This window comes from Neofelis nebulosa, chromosome 10, assembly GCF_028018385.1.
Source record: "Neofelis nebulosa isolate mNeoNeb1 chromosome 10, mNeoNeb1.pri, whole genome shotgun sequence".
In the NCBI taxonomy this organism is placed as follows: Eukaryota; Metazoa; Chordata; class Mammalia; order Carnivora; family Felidae; genus Neofelis; species Neofelis nebulosa.
This window is the reverse complement of record NC_080791.1, coordinates 2,606,114-2,621,305: the sequence shown is the minus strand read 5'-3', so window position 1 is coordinate 2,621,305 and position 15,192 is coordinate 2,606,114. Positions and strand designations below refer to the sequence as shown.

Here is a 15,192-nt window from a genome sequence, read left to right as displayed (position 1 = left end):
TTAAGAGTTATCCCTCTTGGTCCTCCGGCATCATTTATTTTCTTCACTAAGTGGCTTCAGGGAGAAATGAAACTTTACTGGCAGAAATGAAACTTACGGGCTAAGGATTAAAAACAGTTACATGTTCTCATCCAACTTACAAATTAGTGTTTCTAATTAAACTCCAACCTTAAAAATTTCTTTGTTTTGAATCCTTCCTGTTGAGTGGTTACCAAACTGTCCAAGTGTATGTCTCTCTTAACGCTAACAGATAATGTGCAGGCCTCTACGTCTTTATTGCTGTTCGTTAGCCGCGAGCAGTACGCTTTGACTTTTATGTCCTTGACACTATGAAATAATGCTTCTATAGTTCAGTTCTTCTTAATGTTTCTACTTTAAATAGAATGGATTATGAAACTGAGATCTAAGCATTTTTAGAAATTCTGAGCTGGGGCTATGAGTTTAGCGAGAACGGTGTCAAATGGGAAACCCAAACAACATAATTGGCACTTTGAGGTTGAGGTTGATGTGACATTCTCTGGAATATATTTTAACGCTTATGCATATTTAAATTAAAATTTTAACCTCCTGACATTCAAACCAACAAGCCGTTCACCATCCAACTATGAGGCATGTCTGAAAAATAAGATGACACACAGCAAAAAAAAAAAAAAAAAAAAAAAATTGACTTGTCTTGAATCTCTGCTCGTGGCACAAGAGAGTTCTAAAAAGCCTAGCTGTTTGCTAACATTTTGACAGTGGATTCTGATATTAGCACAGCTTCTCTGACTGATGATACAGAAAGAAAGCGTTTCAAATTGTGTATCTATCAATGAAATGGTTGCCAGCAAGAAACAATGGGCTGGTGTGTATTTGAGTCGTGACATCCTTTCGGTTTTGTGACTTTGCCTTTTGTACAGCAAGTACTTTCTGGCTCCCCCCCCCCCAATATAACCTCTTGGAGGAGTGGGTGAGACAGGAATCTGCACTAGATACAGTGTACCCGCCCCAGCACATCCCACCTGTCCACAAAGGTATTACAGACTTCATCCCTTTCTGACCCCCCGTGCTGGCTTCCAAGTGGCAGGGCCCCTGCAGAGCGGTCTCTCTGCGAACATGGCCAGAGCCCGGCTGGCGGGTCAGATGCCACGGCTAGTTCTGTCCCAATGTGATCTTGTCATGACCCACTTAGGTGCCAAGCCACCACAGGCCTGTGCTCCTGTGCTGTGTGTATGGCGGCGAGGGGCGGGGACCCAGCTTCAGATGAAGGTCACAGCGGGGGAAACAAAGGCGGTGTAACCGTTGAACGCTGTGCCCCATTTATAATCTCATCTGGCATTTATCACAGTGCCAGCTTTGGATTAAAATGCCACGGTGAAGATTCTCACGTTCAAGAGGCGGCACGAGTGAACATTATCGAATCTGACGGAATCTGTCCTTGCAGCGAACAGATGACATTTAAATTGGGAGGCTGCCAGAGGCCTTGGCTTCACTCCATCATTGTCAAGATTCATGGCGTTGAGGGAGTCATTTCGATTCCAAGGAACAGGAGTTATTTTGCATCCCGAGATCCAATGCTGCCACTTGAAACCAAAATACGCCAACATCCATGGCATGGAAATACAGAGGTCCCTTCTTGCCAACTGCCTCTGTGTTTATTTACTTCAAGTCCCAATAGACAATCCCGATCAGTTCTGCCACCCACGTTATAAACAGCGCAGCAAATTCATAAAGAGCCTTTCTTCAGCGAACGGAAATGATTCTGAAGTCTGATGAGACTCACGGTGTCCTGCTAAAGGGAGACGGGAAGAGGGAGAATAGGTTCTCTAATTTCAACTTGAGGAAGGTAAGGAATACAAAAGTTAAGTGGCCAACCTCCATTGATTCCAATAAATTTATTCAGGAGTAGAGCCAGAAATAAAGATCAAGTCTCCTGGCCCATGCTCTAGGCCCCACGCTGCCTCACAGCTTTCAAAATTTTCATGTTCTTGGAAAATGCTAAAACGCTCTCCCCTCCTAGGATACTAGATTCAGACACACTGCCATCTACTGAGCCACCAAGGAATGGAGGGCTTTCGCCTCAGAATGCCATCGCCAGGAGGCCCATGGGCTGTGTCTCCCCACCTAGGTCGGAAAGTGGTATAAGAAGTGTATGAATTTAAAACACGTCCGTCCCCACCAAAAGATTCACATACTGACACTCTTAACATTTCTGTAACAATGCAGTGATACGCTACGTTCTTTGTACGTGGAACGCTCTTGCAATCAGCCGTCTCTCCCCGGGTCCTTATTCTGACATATTCTTCTACGGACCTGGAGAGTCTGGAACAGTCCTTCTCGTAACATACGGCAGTTTGAGGAATGCCGTACCATTTTCCTGTTGTCTGTATTGTCTTTTGCCGGGGTCCCATGACGCGCGCTAGTCATTCTACAAGCTGCCGAGACAAGGAATAACAGCAATCAAGCTGAACACAGCCACAGTCCTGGGAGGGGAGACAATACCGTAAGAATGGTGTAAAAGGGCTCGAACAATAGGGGAGCAGGGTCTTAAATACATCTTCGACATGACTGCCTTTGTCCAGAGCCAAGCTGTTCTTTCCTCAGAAATAAACTGACGTTTCTTCTTTTGCCACGTCACCCCCCTGCAGCCACTCTGCATTCCCCCTAGGATAAGAGCCACATTTTCCAGACTCCATCAACTTATGGTGAACCCAAGTTCCTTCCGTCTCATTATCAGAGCCAAGTTAAGGTTATGATGTGTGTCCCTCTCTTGTGTTTCATCATTGCACTTAGCTCACTACTGCTAAGACAGAAGATGGGTTTCAATATGTAGAACGGCTTTTGTTTTTTGATGAGAAAGATCAAATAATATTAATACTTTGATACAGAACCACCATCCCCAGGAACAACTCACACAGTGGCTGAGGCATCCACACCACCCTCGTTCCCTGAATGCATTCTGTGCAAGATCTTAAGAATAATGTCTTGCCTGTGACGGTGGTTCCCAGACATCTTGGTCAAGAAATGTTAAACACAGATCCTCTGTCTCTTCTCTGGGAATATAACAGCTTACATTCCTATGAGTGTCAATGTTCTCATAAAGGAATTTTGTTGATTTGTACAATTAGTTATCCTTTGAAGTTTGCAGTTTGAAACTCAATTCAAACACCATTCATTTAATTTGGAATAAATGTGTATATTTGTCCATCCAAATCTTTACAGAAGTATCTCATTTTGAGGTCATCTCGGGCAGAAATAAGCAATGGTGTTTTTTCACATTTTTTTAAATATCAAGAACTTGTCAGAAGTCACAAAAGGCGTGGGGAGTACAAGCAGGGAAATACTAAAGAATGGAAACATGAGGGAGTTTTACTGACTCAGTGCAATGAGAACATCACGGAATTTTAATTGAAATGTGTGGAGAGAGGAAACTCCAGCCCAGAAATCTGTCAAGCTGCTGTTCAGTCCTCACTGAAGGAATATTAGATGTGGAGGCCATGAGGGCAGGGGACAGTTAGAGGGAAAATGAGAAGACAGGAGATGAGAAGCAGAGAAAGGGCACAGGCGGTTGACAAGGCATTTGAGCATCTTTGCTATGAGCTCAGACAAGGAGCCAAATATCTGGAGGGTTTATCTGAACGCAACCAAACCACCAGACTTTGGAGAAGCAATAACAGAAACAGAATGTTCTTTAGCCTTGTTCTATTTAAAGTGTGTGCATCTATAACAGTCTTTCAGAAAATGATTATTTATACTTGCTTCTCTTTATAACATGGTGACCATACATCACACTGTAAGAATAGTAGTTAGATTTTGAAAATGCCTCTGAAAACTCTCTTTTCCCTGACACTAGGAAACGGAATTAGTTCAGTGGTGTCACTATTTCCTAAGTTATTTATCCTTTTTTCAATCCTTATATTCTACATAATTTGTTTTAAAACAGAATTATAACCTCTTATTTTTTTCCAAATGTTTATTTATTTTTTGAGAGAGAGAAAGTAGGCGGGGGGGGTGGGGAGGAGGGACAGGAGCAGAGAGACAGAGAGAGATAGGAACTGAAGCAGGCTCCGTGCTGTCAGCACAGAGCCCAAGGTGGGGTTGAACCCACGAACCGTGAGATCATGACCCAAGCTGAAGTCAGACACTTAACTGACTGAGCCACCTAGGCGCCCCATACCATCTTATTTCTTAAATAAAGAGTATAAGAATGATTTCACATGAGATTTCAGATCTTCGTACTCAATTAGCCTAACTGAACTCGAGCATTATGCAATCAGCTACAGTTTCCAAGCTAGGTGAGCGAGAATAAGTATGGAGTGTGGCGTTCTGGCCAAGGTGAGAGCTCAGAGGCCAAACCAGCAAGAGTCTACACAGCACCAGAGGGTAAAGAGTGGCGAAGAAACTTCTGACAAGACATAGAAGGCCTGTCTCCAGTTCTCTAGGAGAGGACTGATCCGTACACGTGTGTGAGAAATCTTCCTGAAGCTGAAGAGAGGGTCTCATCCTGGAAGGGTTAGGGAGAATAAGCGGAGTTCATAAAGAGCCATGAATACTGACTCCTCCCACCATCCAGAAGAGTTAGGCTATCTAGAAGATATAACAAGACTAAATGCATCTTCATACAGTAACAGAGCTGCCAAATACATGAAGAAAGAACAGACCTAATTACAAGGGGAAATAGATCCACAATTATAGGTAGAGATTACAACATCCTACTCTAAATAACTGATGGGAGAAGTAATGCCAAATCTACGCAGACTTCCAAAAACTGAAGAGGAGGGAAACCATCCCCATCACTCCCTGATGACAGCATTAACCTGACAACAAAACCAGAAAGGAAGCTTTACAAGAAAAGAAAACCAGATACCAAAATTTCTCATGAATACACATGTAATAAGTAAATGGAATCCAACAATATGTAAAAGAAGCAATATCTCATTACCCAGCTGGCACTATGAAATGCAAGGCTGGTTTCATGTTCGAAAATTTACCAATACAATTTACCATATTAACGGATGAAAGAAGAAAAATCGTATGATAATCTCAATTGAAAAAAAAAAAAAAACCACCACATGATGAAATCAAATGTCCACGCCTGATAAAAACTCTCAGTATATGAGGAAAAGATGAGAAGTTGATTTAAAAAATATTAGAAAAAATAAGCCTATGTAAAACATCATACTTTTAGTGTTAAGAGATTGATTGCTTTGCTCCTAAGATCAGGAATCAGAAAATCTCATTACATCCATTCAACACCGTACTGGATATTCTATCCAATACACTACAGCAAGAAAAATAAAACCCACATGCAGATTGGAAAGGAAAGAGTCAAACTCTGTTTGCAGACAGCATAATCCTTTCTGTGGAAAATTCATTAGCATCTATAGCAGCTCCCAAAAAGCTATTGGAACTAATAAGTGAGTTTAGAAAACTTGCTAGATACAAGATCAATCTAGAATAAATAAATTGTATCTCTATACACTAGCAATGAACAATCAGAAATGAAAATAGCTTTTTAAAAATAATATAAAAACACAAAGCACTTATAAATAAATGTGATAAAAGATATGCAGACCCTGACACTGAAAACTACAAAGCAGTGAGGACAGAAATTAAAGAAAACATAAACAAAGGGAAATAAAGTTAGTCCATGCTCATATATCAGAAGACTCAATATTGTTAAGATATTAATTCTCCACAAATTGGCCCCAAGTCAATGCGATTTTAGTTAAAACTCAGTAGGCTATTCTCTAGAAAATGGAGATAAAATTATAATTTTTCACATGGAAATTCAAGGATCTAGAGAAGTTAAAATAACCTTGGAAAAATAGTTGGATGATGACATAACCTGACTTCAATACAGATTATAAAAGCTACAGGCATCAAGACTCTGATGTTGGCGTCAAAGTAGATCAATGGAACGAATTAGCAAAAGAGATCAATGGAACAGATTAAAGAATACAAGGATTGATTTTTAGCAAAAGTGAAAAGGCAATTCAGTGCAGAAGGAATAGTCTTTTCAGAATAAAATGATGCTGAAACAGTTGGATGTCCATGTGCAAAAAACGGTGAACTTTAATCCATACTTCACACCATGTACAAAAGTTAACTCGAAATGGATCACAGATCTAGGTATCACCTTGAAATGGTTTAAATTCCTAGAGGAAAACAGAAGATAGTCTTTGCTATATCGAATTAAGAAGGATTTCTTACATAAAAAACTAAGAGCACAAACATATCCAAGGAAAAAAAGTGATAAACCCCATATTAAAATTAAGTACATCTGCTCATCAAAAGACACTGTTAAGGGAAAGAAAAGGAAAGCCCAGGTCAGAGGAAAGTATCTGCAAAAAATACAGGTGGCAAAGAATTTACAGCTGGAAAACAGAAGGAACTTGTAAAATAAGAAACAAAAACCACACTCAGTCTTTGGCAGAAGTTTAGAACAGACTCTTCACAAAACACGGATGGAGGAGTCCACTCCTTCCACCCCCACAAAGAGCTCACAGGAGCACCGGGTGAGGTGGGAACCCCCTACCAGTGAAGCCTCTTGCCCTTCCCAACCTCCAGGAATGTGAGAAAAAAATTTCTGTTGTGTAAGAAAAAATAAAGTATGTGGACGCTATATAAGCACAGGAAAATATGCTCAAATGATTAGTCGTTAGGGAAATGCAAACTGCAACAAGGCATCTGTCCACACACCCACTGGGATGTTTAAAATTGAAAGAAAAAGGGGGGTGGGGCTCCACCAAATGTGGTGAGGGATGTGGAATCATCCATTTCACTTGTAAGTATTCACGCAAGATAAATGAAAGATTACGTCCACAGAAAAGAGTGTTCATGGCAATGTTATATATGATGGACCAAACCCGAAACAACCCAAATTTCCATCAATAAACCAGTGAATGAACAAATTTAGTAAAAATAAACTACTGCTCAGCAATAAAAATAATAAACCAACGATACACAAAATAACACGATGAATCTCAAACAAACCACGTTGAGGGAAGGAAGCAAGTAAAAAATGATTATCTATTACTACGATTACGTTTCCATGAAAACCTAAAGAATCCAAACTAATGCACAGTGATAGAAAGTGGGTCAGAGGTTACTGTAGAACAGGCACAGGTGTGGGGTGTACAGGAAGGAGAGATTGTAAGGAAGACTGGGGGGGGGGGTGATGGATAGAGTCAATATCCTGATTGTGGTGATGGTCTCATGAGTATATAAATACGTCTAAACTTATAAAACTGTACACTCCATATATATACTCGATCGTAGGTCAATTATACCTTAAAAGTAAAAAGCAAAGCAATGAGTAACGGAGATAAATTGCCTGGGCTGGTTTAAAATTTTAGAAAGAAAATGCCCCAATTATTCCCTTTCTTGCATCCCTGTATTGGACAGTGTCAGTTTATACTTCCTTCCATTAGAGGTAAAGCCTCCAGACGGTGGAATATTATTCTTCACTGAAAAGAAATGGGCTGTCAAGCCATGAAAAGACATGAAGGAACCTTAAACGCATATTCCCAAGTGAAATGAGCCAGCATGAAGCAGCGACACGCTGTGTGACTCCAGCCACGTGGCATTGTGGAAAAGGTGAAACTAGGAAGATGGTAAAAAGTTAAGTGGAGGGGCGCCTGGGTGGCGCAGTCGGTTAAGCGTCCGACTTCAGCCAGGTCACGATCTCGCGGTCCGTGAGTTCGAGCCCCGCGTCAGGCTCTGGGCCGATGGCTCGGAGCCTGGAGCCTGTTTCCGATTCTGTGTCTCCCTCTCTCTCTGCCCCTCCCCCGTTCATGCTCTGTCTCTCTCTGTCCCAAAAATAAATTAAAAACGTTGAAAAAATTAAAAAAAAAAAAAAGTTAAGTGGAGCCAGGAATTATGGCAGGGGGACCGGGACAGAAGGCTGACAGACCACAAAGGGCTTGTCTACTGAATTGACTTCCCAAGAGAACAGACCTTTATTTTCCTGACAAAGGTACTATTAAGCTGGTGGGTAGTGTTTCTGGAAGTTCAGAAATGAAAGAAAAGAGTAGACTGAGCATTAAAGACAGGTAATGGTTTTGGATACAGAAGAAATCTCAAAGTAGGAATTCCAGAGCTGGTGCGGTAGCTCATTCACAGCACAACTAATCTTCAATTTTGCTTTTGCTCTCTTCCATTCTTAACTTTGACGTTCGAGCTGGTGTGCTGTCTTGGTAAGGCACTTCTGTCTTGTGTTCAGGTGCACCTGGTATCCTCAAACTCTCCAGGCAGTAAACATGCCATCTTCCATTGGGATGAGAAGACGCAGGGAGTCAGAAGTTTTGAGGGTATAGATATTTTACATATGTATTGAGGACCTAATATTTTTTTCACATGAAATTCCACAGACTCTGGTTGACTAAGTGGCTTCTTAAGGAAACTCCTTGAAAATGAAACCTAAGAGGTTTGGAGGGCAAGATAAGGTAGTTCTTCAATGTATGCAAAGATTTTGTTCTCTATATTTTAAAAACGAACTTTGAAAATGGCAAGACTTGGGCCTCTAAAATAATGTCTAGGTCCCAGAATCTTAGCGCCTCTCCAGAAATGAACCTAGAATCTTAACACACTGCTTTGGGCAGTTTCAGATAGAAGGTGGAGCCCAAAAAAATACTTTTTGATAAATCAGTGCATTCTTAGAATTTTGTTTTGTTGTAATTATACAGAGAGAGGAGTTAACGATAATTGCTGTATCTCCAACCAAGATCAGTACCGCCCAGAGAATGCTAACAGGTAGTATACATTGGCTGAGATGAATTCTCAGCTCCTCAGTTTTGGGTTGTAACTGTCAAACTGCTTACTCAGAGATAAAAGGATTATTTTACAAATACTTTAATAAAAATGACTACGATATTTCACAGTTTCAAACAAACTGAATGCCACTGGAATTAAAATATCCTTTTATCGTCACTTATAGATTAAAAATATTTCCGACGATAGAGTGGGCCTTTAAATACTCACTAACAAGAAATGAGGTTTTAGTACTGAAATTTTATTATTATTTTAGAATTCTAATTGAAATTATTTTGCTTTCCCTAGATTAAAAAACATGCTGTTGAATGATTTTTTTTTTTACTACACTTTGGGAATGGAATTAGTTTCATGGTTTTCCCAAAATTTACCCACAGAAGCATACTGAAAGAATGAACGATCTTTCCCTGAAACCTCAAGAGATAACCAATGTGTAACCAAGCCTTTCATGTGAGCGTTCTACTTTCAGGAAGAAAAGGAAACCTAACAGAATTAATGAACGAAATGTTCCAAAGAACAATCTATATGTCTAAGTTGACACGACGTCTGGCAAAACTGAAGTACATGAGCATACGTGATGTGGGCTACCTGCTGGAGTTCACCTCTGTGATCCACGTCCCTGATGCTGTGGCTACGTGACCCTCACTAAATCAGACCCTGAGGAGACCCTATCAGGCCACACCACTCACAGAGGCATCATTCAGTGAAGGAAAAAAATGCCCGAGGGCTCCAGATGCTCCCTGAATGTGGGCTGCTGGCTAGAGCTCCAGAATATTTGCAGACGAACTTTATGGACTACCTATGGGAACAGGGTCAAATGAAAATAATACTAAAAACCCTTCCATTTCTGGCATATGGCGCCTCTAGAAATCTGAGAGTCAAGCTCAGTGGAGGTAGCCATACACAGATCGGGACCAGTCCTCCTGTCCCGAATATCCCACCGCATGACAGAGGGGTGGGTGGTCACTTTTCCAACCTCTGGGCTCAGAAATGAGACTAGGGCTACATACGTGTCCTCCGGGCACCGACGTGGCAAGAATTCGTGGGCAGGTGTCACTTGCACAGAAGAGAACTTAACGTGCCTTTTCATTATCGATCAGCATTGCTATCGCAGCCAACTGCTCCACCTGCATATGAATTAGCCACTGCCACATTATTAGAGCTTCTGCTCCGACAAAATTGTCCCTGACATCATTTACTGGCATCCTCCATGCCCTTGGGGAGAACAACTAATTTTAATGTTAGCCCAGGCTAAAAATTAATTATGAAAGCAAATAAATTCTGCAAAGACAACAAGCCAATCCCGCATCCCTAAAGCAAATATCACCCTGGTAGCCCCCTCCACTGTGCCTGCTGGCAGTACTCAACTAATGGATTTAGCCAGTCACTGTTGACTCTTCCTGCTAATGTGGGCTAGGTACTTTTGCAAGCACGGATTCCTTCATACGTGTACCGAGCACCTGACGAAGGACTAGCCGCTAGCTAAGGCGCTGGGAAGAAAGGTAAGAAAGGCACGGCTCCTTGCCTCTGGGTATAATTTCACGTGGGCAGGATGCCCGGAGGGAACGGGTAAGCTATAGTACAGACTTACAGCATGGTCTGGGAAGATATGAAGGAGAGCGCCATGGCAGTCCACACTAGAGGTCAGAGGAGGGGTCTCCAAAATGCACACTACTGGAACGTGCCAGGTTATAGACCTCTGACCTAACCCAAAAGTGAAGCGTGCATGGATGCCGAAGAGGAGTAGCTATCGGACTAGACTTGTGTTAGAATGACCACTCTAGCGCAGCATGAAGACACGGAAGACCGGGGGCAAGAATCCCTGTAAGGAGTGTGCTGAAACCGAGTGGGTGAGTTACTTTAAGGTCCTGGGGAAAGGAGCCGCGGAAGGAGAGCAGGGTGCATTAAAAAAGGGGCGGGGGCAAATTAACCTTACGGTACCCATTTTCCCCTATCACACTGGAGCACGAGAGTGGTTTTTAGTTACTATCTTGGCTGAAGGATGAATTAGTTCCAGAGTCTATGACTTTGTCTTCCCCAGTGTGGCAGTTTTTATTCCAAAGGCTAAGGCATCAGATTCTACCAAATGCTAAGCATTTTTTAAATTTTTTTTAGAATTTATTTATTATTGAGAGACAAAGAGAGACAGAGCATGAACAGGGCAGGGGCAGAGAGAGAGAGAGAGGGAGGCAGGCTCCAGGCTCTGAGCTATCAGCACAGAGCCCAATGTGGGGCTTTAACTCACAAACCACGAGATCATGACCTGAGCCGAAGTCGGACACTTAACCGACTGAGCCACCTAGGCGTCCCAACTGCTAAGTATTTTAATTACACATTTAGGAAACTGAAAAATGGCTCCTGGATGAACCCACACAGCCAAGAGATCCACCATAAGCTACAACTTTGTCAAGACTCTCTATATCATCTGGCCCCAAAGGACCAGACCCTGGCAGGGAGCCATGATGATACTTTGAAAGGGACTCCAGGGATCAGCGTCAGTTCAGGTAGGTGTCCCAGGGCCCCTGAAATGTTAGGGAAGTGAGAAAGAGACTCAAGTTAGCAAAGTGAGAAAGGGACCCCCACTTCTTACTGAGGCAGCTGCCCTCAGCCTCCCCTCATCAATCTTTGCCTTCTTCTTTGAGACGAGCTGAGTGGCACCCTTGCACATGTCCTGTTTCGCCCTCAAGGATGCCACGTACAAAACCCTTTGTCCATCAGATCTCTTGGCTTCCACTTCCACTTGTTAGCTAATAGGATCACTGTAGCCTATTAGAGTTAGTATTTAACCCCAGCGCCTATCCAGTGTTGAGGGAGGTCCTCTCATCCCTGTTATTATCAGCTAGCTGCATTTTATAACAGTCTTTCCGAGAGCCAGGCTTACAGAGTAAAATCACCATAAAGTTCCATCATTTCTGGGGTCCCTGTCATGATAACCTTTGGAAGCAGCATGTCCTTTGCACCTTTCCATAGAACATGATTACGTGGTTGACCTGGCATACATACCATGTCCCATCCCAGATGCCCACTTTCATGAGCACTTTGGTTTCCTTTTCTCCTTTGTGTTAAATCCTACATCCCAGGAGAGCATTTCCAAGTGAATAAACTCATTCCCCTCCTATTGTATATTCTTGCCTCTTGACTTAGCACCCTCAGAATACAGTCCTGCTCCTACTCCCCCAGGACCTCCTGGAATAGAACATCCATTTCTTGCAGCTCTCAGGGGCTCTAAAACCACCCAGGTTATGCAACAAGTTAACCCTGGTTACAGGAGTGGTGGCCACGATGGAAGGTGGGATCCCGCACACCTGATTCGGAGCCGTCTTCCAACAGAAGAGGTGGGGAATAAGGCATGTCGGCTCTGGAGGGAGGTGCTACTTTTGTGAACTCAGAGGGATTCTGGGAAGACAGAAAGTCACATGCATCCACACTGCTGTCTTCATCCAGTGTGTCAAAGCCCCAGGGTGTTCGTTTTTTTCAGCCAGGGAAAATGACCTTGACATAATAGGACAGCCTTGGTAAGCACTGAATTGTCTTTGAGGCTGGCCTCTCTGTTAAGTTGCTGACTTGGTCCTCAGCTTTCTCTTTCTCTCACTGCAGGAGAGGCTTTCACATCGGGCTTTCAGTTTCCCAGGACTCCCCCCTGCATTACCTTTCTGTGGGACCTCAATGGCATTTGCCAAGAGCCAGACACGCATGTCAGCCTTACAGCCGCCATTTCCTGTGTGCGTTTCAAACACCCGCTGCCTTGCCTACCCACACTACACCTCTTAGTTCACCAGCAGTGAAACGGTTGGCCAAGGGGCCACCACCTTCTGGGAGGTCTACCTGTACTCCAACCTGCAGCACTGGGACTCTTACTGTCAGGTGGCTGCTAGAGGATCCAACTTCAAAGCACAACTTCAAAAATTATGTATCTTCTTACCCACTTTCTTCAACTCCTCCCAGCTCACAAACGCAACTTATAGGGAATGAATATTATGATATTGGCCTGCCGAAACCTTGACCAACATGGCAGGTGGCATTAAGTGAGAATTTCCCAAGGGTTACCCCCTAGCAGGTTCAAATTGTAGAGACTTTACATACCTGCCTCGAGCCGATCTGAGCTGCCCCAGGATGGTAATGATTTAGAGCACATGGATCTCTACAGGTGGGGCAGACCCTGAAGGAGGCCACAAATGATGACTCTCCTCGCCTCACCCCTACAGCAGGATGGAAAGTCCTTTGTCTTTTTTTTTTTTTTAAGATTTTATTTGTGGGTCATCTCTACACCCAACGTGGGGCTCAAACTCACAACCCCGAGAGGAAGAGTCACACGCTCTACCTACTGAGCTGGCCAAGCACCCCCAGACCCAAATCCCTTTGAAAGAGAATTCTCCCTACACACTTCCAGGTCTAGACGTTGCATCAGCCTTTTCAAAAACACAACTTTTAGTTTTAATTTTCTCTATCGTTTCTTTCACTGACTTCTGTTCTTATTTCTGTTCTTCTCTACTGATTTACTCGTATTTAATTTGCTGTCCCTTTTCTACCTTCTTGAGAGGAACACATAAATCACAATATTAAGGTTTCTATTTTTGTCCATTAGAAGTATTTACACTTATAAACTTCCCATTACTCGCAGATTTAACTAAATCTCACAGGTTTAAAACTTAATATTGTCGACTCATGGGTTATTGTAAATGTTTATTGCTTACTCTGAAAGTACTTGAATTTTTTAAGTAATCTTTTCATATTGCCTTCTTGCATGATTTTCCTCTAAGAAAAGTACATACTCTGAAGAACTTCAATCCTATGAAACGTAGTGATTTTTTTCTGATCCAGCATATTGTCTACTTTGAAAACTGTTTTATGTATACTTACTCTTCAGTTGTTTGATGCAATCTTTTACTTATTTCACTTATGTCGATGGTTACGAATGTTATATTTTTCATCCTTAATGATTTATTTCCTACATGTCCTAATATTTACATAGGCTCCAATGATTCTATCTTTTCCATGTTTTCTCTTCCTTTTGTTAGATTTGCCTTCTGTACTTTGAGTCTGTGTTATTAGACTATTTTGGTCTATGTTACTGCATGAGCAGCATACAAATTTAGAATTATTGTAACTTTCTGATGAACGGAAAATTTTATTTTGATGAATGTCAATCTTTTCAATAGTTTCTGTCCTTAGTCCAAGTTGTATATAAATTTATTAAGCTACATCAGACTTCTACAGGACATAACTTATTGTCTATAACCTATCAAAGTAGTTGAGATTTTTCCAACTCGAAATTTTTTGTCTTTAGTTTTGAAGACATAGATCTATATGTAATATAATTACTGATATATTCAGTTTTAAATCTACTATGTTAAAGTGTCCCACTTAAGTGTCCTACTTATCCTATTTGTTCTTTGTTCCTTTTAAATCCCCTCTTATTTAAAAATTTTTTTGGGGTGCCTGGGTGGCTCAGTCGGTTAAGCATCTGACTTCAGCTCAGGTCATGATCTCATGGTGAGTTCTAGCCCCGCTTTGGGTTCTGTGCTGGCAGCTCAGAGCCTGGAACCTGTTTCAGATTCTGTGTCTCCCTCTCTCTCTGCCCCTCCTCTGCTCATGCTCTGTCTCTCTCTGTCTCAAAAATAAATTTAAAAAAAAAATCAAAAAAGATTAAAAAAAATTTTTTTTAGGTTTAGTAATTTATTTTGAAAAAGAGGGAGAGTGAGTACACATGTGCAAGCAGGTAAGGGGCAGAGAGGGAGAGACTCCCAAGCAGGTTCCACGCTGTCAGCACAGAGCCTGACATGGGGCTTGATCCCACAAACCATAAGACTGTGACGTGAGCTGAAATCAAGATTTGGACACTTAACCAACTGAGCCACTCAGGCGGCCCTCTTATTTAGGATTTTTAAACCGTTCACTTTATTTTCTTCTATGACTTTTTGCTTAATTATTTTAGTGGCTAACCTAAATGTAACTATAGGTATCCTTGACTTATTAGATCTTATTTCAAACGAATACTTTCCCTACTGCCTTGACAACACAAGGAACTCACAACCTGAACTCTATTTCCTGGCTCTGTGCACTTATTTTATGTGATTTCTCTACATTTTTTAAACCCCACAACATATTATTATTGTTTTAAACAGTGAATATTCTTTTCTTTTTACCTCGATGATAACATCTTTTCATAGTTCTTTTAGTGTGGTCACCCCAAGATGAATCTCTGTTCTTTGTTTATACAGGACTTTATTTTCTTTATTCTCTGAAGGAATATAATTCTAAAGTGGGACTTATTTTATTCTCAAGTGTTTTAGGATAACATCTCTTTGTCTTGTACTGTTTCTGATAAAAACTTTGTTGTCTTATTATTTCACCCTTGAAGGAAACAGGACTTTTTATATGGTCCGCACAAGTGTGTGTGTGTGTGTGTGTGTGTGTGCGCGCGCGTGTGTGTCTTGTGTG

The 15,192-nt window shown here is 41.8% G+C and overlaps 1 long non-coding RNA gene across 3 annotated transcripts in view; it reads right to left on the bottom strand.

Annotated features, from left to right (window-relative positions):
* The window catches only part of LOC131486728 (uncharacterized), a 502,029-nt gene that overhangs the window by 463,983 nt on the left and 22,854 nt on the right, over positions 1-15,192 (bottom strand). Inside the window, exons 3-4 of one of the 3 annotated variants that reach the window (XR_009249404.1) lie at positions 2,350-2,462; positions 1,282-1,768 (exon numbers count right to left, since the gene is read on the bottom strand). The exons of the other annotated variants lie outside the window; for them this stretch is intronic. This is a non-coding gene — a long non-coding RNA (uncharacterized LOC131486728). Of the gene's footprint in view, positions 1-1,281; positions 1,769-2,349; positions 2,463-15,192 lie in introns of those variants that run through there. 3 annotated transcript variants of the gene reach the window in all.